This window comes from Ailuropoda melanoleuca, chromosome 15, assembly GCF_002007445.2.
Source record: "Ailuropoda melanoleuca isolate Jingjing chromosome 15, ASM200744v2, whole genome shotgun sequence".
Lineage (NCBI taxonomy): Eukaryota > Metazoa > Chordata > Mammalia > Carnivora > Ursidae > Ailuropoda > Ailuropoda melanoleuca.
In genome coordinates, this window is record NC_048232.1 from 27,608,316 (window position 1) to 27,613,779 (window position 5,464).

The following is a 5,464-nucleotide window of genomic DNA, read 5'->3' on the forward strand; positions in this document are numbered from 1 at the left end:
CCGCGGGCTGCGTGTCGTCCGTGCGCGCGTGTGCGCGGGCGCCGGCGGTGCGCGCCGCTGGCGGACCGGGCTTGGCCGGCGGCGGTAAAGTTGTGACCGGCCGGCGAGGCGCGCTCGCGGAATGGGGATTAGCGGAGCGGAGGCGCGGGTCCCTAAGCGCCCCTCCTCCCCCGCGCCTCCGGCCACTGTGCCCTCGGCCCCCGGCCGGGGACGCCCAGGCGAGCCCCGCGAGTGAGGTCCACGGGGAGCTGGCGGGGCGGCAGGGGAGACGGGGCAGGAGCGGGCACCTACTTGCTGCTGTGGGAGATCTGTGGATGGCGGCGAGCTGGGCAGCGGGTGTGTTTGTGGAGTTGTTACCTGGTCTTAGAGACAGGGAAGCACCACAGACAGATACCCCCTCCCCGGGGGAGACTCCTTCTCCGCGCTGGGATGGGGTTCTGTGCGTACGCCTCTCATTTTTCTCTTTCGGTTTTTGGGGGAAGTTGTTACCTGGGCCGGACACACGGAGCGCTGAAGCCGGATAATGGAGCTTGGATGGCGCTCTCGGTCTCGGGTGGAAGGAGAGTGGGGGAGGGGGCAGACGGACCGACGGACGCACTGGTCTGCTGCTCTCGCTGCAGCTGCAGTGTTTATTGATTTGTGCTGATGTGCCGGGGCAATACACACCCCTCTGCCTGGCGTGAGAGTTAAAAAAAATAAATAAGAGAAAGAGAGAGACAGCAAGAGACAGCAAGAGAGAGCGAGACCCGAACATGTGGTTGTTGTTGCACAGTCGCCTTTTCCAGTTTGGAGAGACGTTGTAAGTTGATTGTATTTCTGCTTATCTTGGGGGCGATTCTGTGCTTTCTCTCCCTCTTGTTCAGCAGCGAAATGTCTGCTGATTGTTATTGTCTGGACAGTTCCTGTGGCGAGAGGGGCGAGACTTCTCCGCCCGGGGGCGGCGGGAGCGCGGGGCGAGATACCCCGCCCGCGCCGGCCCGGTACCTGTTTGTATAATAATGGGCGGCAACGGCCCTGCCGCTGGCTGCAGCCGAGTCTATATAAGGAATTACATGTACATTTCGGACCGAGGGGCTCGTTTTGGTTCCTACGTTATTTTTAAAACGAGTTTTTAACTGTAGGGAAATAAATGCGCCTATAATGGGATCGCTGTTTTTTCCAGAAAATGAGGAAATACGTGTTTAAGTAAAAACTCTCTCGCGCCCCCCCCCCCGCCCCACCCCCCCAGGCTCCCTTTCTCCCTCCCCTCTGGGATGCGAAACGCGAGGTTTTGTAACCTTTCCTGGCAATTTTAGATTTTGTGTGGGATTTCCTGTCTAGAAGCAGATACGAAGATTTTAAGCTGTTTCAAGATGTTTCCTTCCAATCGTAAAAATATTTTTAATATATTTGAGCCGACATTAAAATCACTGCTTTCATGAATGATTTTAGTTATTAAAATAAACATTTGCGTTTTAAAGACGTCTGTTAGTTATGATTGATAACTAGTATTTGGTATCGTCATTGTGGAGCGATGACTTGTTACAGCAAGGAGCGGAGCATAGGCTATTGCAATTTTAATTTCCTGTTTTAGCGTCAAATAGTGTGCTATATTGAGCTGTTGCCACTGTTGCTGATGTGGCTTTATGAAAGGTAAGTTGGTTCGGAAAGGGCTGCTCGCTTTTTACCTTATTTAAAATGTTCATCGCCAGAGAAAGGGGCTTTTCTTGTTGCTGACGACATGTGTGTGACATGTGAGTCTGAACCACCCAGCGTCTGTGCAGCTGCTGTAAACATGTTTACCTGAACAGGAAAGAATGGATTTTTCTCCTAAAGATCCTGTGATATGAATATTACACTCATAAGGCATATCAACAGATGACTTAAAGGGGAAAAAAGCTATCCTGAAAGGTACTTGAAATCAACAGGAAAAAGGTTCTCGATCGCTGCAGCAAATGGCAACTTGTGCAGGTAGAAAAAAGATGGTGTTTAGTTTTCTCCTGCATGTATGTCAGCCCCCTCCTGTCTGCTGCTTTCATTCTCAAGGGAGGGATTTATTTACCACGCTTGCTGTCAGTGTTTTTCCTTTGTGTTTAATATTAGAAAAACAGATTTGGGCTGTTTAGCACAAAATGTCTTGTCTGCAGTATGCATTACTCTCAGAAAACAAAAGGTGTTTAAGATAGCACCGTACTACTACAGGTATCTTCCATTTTCATCACTTTTGCCTCTGTCCTCGTATTTCTTTTTGTTCTCAAATGCATTTCATCCATTGCCGATGATTACAGCCCTGCTATTTGATTAAGCGTTATAATTTGCAAATTAAAAATGAAGTTATATGCCATTGTGTTGTGAAACCTCAGAATAGGTGCTGGTTAATATTTCTTAGCAACGCAGTCATATTTAAGTTGCAGTTGTTTATTGGAGAGAATTGCATGAAAAATGTTAACTCTTAAATCTTTTTAATGAGGGAATAAATGATGTGTACAGTGGGCGATAGTCATAGAGATACTTTGTTGTTATTTATATGTAAATAATTTTTTGTTCATTTGGAAATAAGATATGCAGATTTTACTACTAAGCCTCCAGTAAAACATTTTAATTTTTTTCTAGAATATACCTGCAGAGTAGGATATTAATGGGAGAATCAAGTAATGTAACTTGACGGGTAAACCAATTGAGCAAGGCTTGGCTAAAACATCAAACATTAGGTAGTAACTTTATGGTGATGATGTTAGTCATCTGTGAAGGAGTGGCATTAGGATTGCGTAAAATCGATTTTTACCTTTTGTAATGCAATGCTTTGTTTGTTGTATTTTAAAAATATGTCTTCTAATTTTCCACTTCTACTCTGTGTGGTTTTCATATGTAAGTATGTATGCATTTTGGAGAGGGGGAGAGAAATGTGCTCTAGCTACTAATGACCATATGCTGATTAATTCACTTTAAATGGAATAGCAGTTACATATTTTTCTGTCATTTGCACCATTTCCACTTGCTGTCTTTGGAAACCACCAGTAGAGGATGCTAACAAAAATGATTATTGGTGTAGTAACACCATAAGTCTCTCTATCTCCTGTTGATTGGGACCTCTGCATTAATAGGGACCTTTGGTGTAATTCTGGGTCTTAGTGTTACTTAAAACTAGCCCTGGGTAAATTAGGCATAAGCATTTTCTAATCTGCTACGATGGAAAGAAGTAGAAATGTTTTAACTTGAACAATTTTATAAATTTGAGCTTTTTAAATACTGAGATTGATATTGCTATCAATTTAGTCTTGCTTTAGACCAGTTGTATTGCTGCTTTTTTTTTTTTAAGTTTTTTTATATGTTGTTAGGTTTGGAAAAGAATATGTAATGATTGGCCTGTATTTATCTTGCATATTTACTATACTTTTTAACCTTTTTTATTCATTGTAAGATTCCCTGAAAACATATATTTTAGGTGTTAAAAGATGTAAACTTAAATATGATTAAGAAAAAATGCAATTAATTGATTGTTAATTCTGTCTAATTTTGTTCCCATAACTTACATAAACTTAAACTATACATGGGTTGGGCAGACAACAACTAAAGAAGGTTTTAACCAGCAGTCACTCAGATGTTAGTGATTTTTAGATTTTATTTTTTCCTTTCCCTTCTAGTTAAGAATCAGAATTAGGTAGCGTATAAATTTTACATTTATCAATTGTAAATTAAGAAATACAAGTTTGTTTTGATGTTTTAAATGCAGCAAAAAAGTGTAGTTTGATAATTATTGTATGTTTGTATTCATGAATTCTTTTCATACTGTGTAAGTTGGTATTATAACTTTCACATATAAATAATTACATGAGACTTGATGTATTTAATAGTATATTTTTGGTGTGTGTCCATATAATTACATTAATATAACTGTAAACTTTTGGAAGCCTTTTGTTAGGTCAAATGTTAAAAATATTTATTTCCCTAATTATTTTTAATGGTGTTTCTATAAATGCACCAACAGCAGTATCATAATGCAATAGTGATACTGTTTCTCTTGAATTAGGTAGGAATTACCTGAATTACCAGGTAAGCCTGTGTGAATTTCTCATTTTAGGGTGTCATGGTTTTTCAAGAGTGTGTGTGGACATATAAATACAGTTTTACATTTCCTGACAGATGTTTCTTGAATTTGGTGTTCACTTAATTCCTAGAGCTCAGTAGTAAATAGGTGTGATTCACTTACTACTTTTATGAACTGGAGAAGTTTACCACAAAGCCATATCATATATGATTGTGGCATGAAGCAAAACTTAAAGTATCTTATAAATTGAAAAGCATCAGTCATTTGTTAAGATGAGCTTTACGTAAAATCATATGGAATATTTCGTTATTTTTTCTTTCTTTAGTTTATAGTATTTTTGAAAGTTTGTACCCTCTGTTTGCAATTTTAGTTGCTTCGAAGCATATTGTGAGAAGTGAGAAAGTTCTATCAAATTGGAAATGATACTTTAAAAATAACATAATCATTTCCCATAATTGTGTTTTTGGTTTTTTTCTCCTTTTTTGCTTTCCCCTGTATAAATTACTTTTAAGCATGTGATTAGAGCCATATGTAAACACAGATGCAACATCATGTGGAATCATATTGTTAACTACTCTCAACTACCTGTATTGAATTGTAGTAGAGAGGAAGAAAAATCATGTAGATGTTGGAAGAAGATATGCATTAATATGTAAAAGTGTAATGAAAGGTTAGAGGACTTGATGAAATTGTAGAATGGTATATGGGATTGGAAAAGGCTTCTTAATATTTGCAGCATGATCACTAATTTATGGGGAAATGTCTGTTCCTCTCCAATAGAGATAGAAGCTAGAATAAAAGTCCATTGTTGAAAGAAAATCTTAAAAATCTTAAACTAGGAAAGTACCATGGCTAGGAAATATTTTTACAAACACTTTTTAGAAGGCTATATTTTGTACATCATATTAGTAAAATATCATTAAACTAGATGTAAATTGAAAGAAAATTAATGGATATACACCTAATAAAACAAGTTTTTAGTAACCTCAATTAAAATGTAATCTATTATACATGCTTTGCTTTAGGAAATAATCTTTGCTTTGGATGGGATAGTGTTTACAGAATTGTATTCTTAGAGGAAGCATTCTTAGGTCATCAATTTAACTAATAAAAATTTTCAGTGTGGTGTATATGAGCATGTCTAGGTTTTTAACCTTGATGGTGGGTTATACTGCTTGTTAACATGGAACTGGGTAGTTTGAAAAGATGGCAGTATTCTATAGCACTTAAACATAACAGTGTTCTCTGATAAGTAAAATCTCCCTTACAATTGTTTTCAGAGAAAATTTTAATATTTAGAACTCAATTCATTAATTTTGTTAAAACATATTTTGAAGTATATTATTTAGATGTAGATAAATTGAAAGATTCCAAAAGGTAAAGCAAAAACAGCCAAGTGTAAGTCTGCACTTGTATTATAGCTATGAAATGTTATTA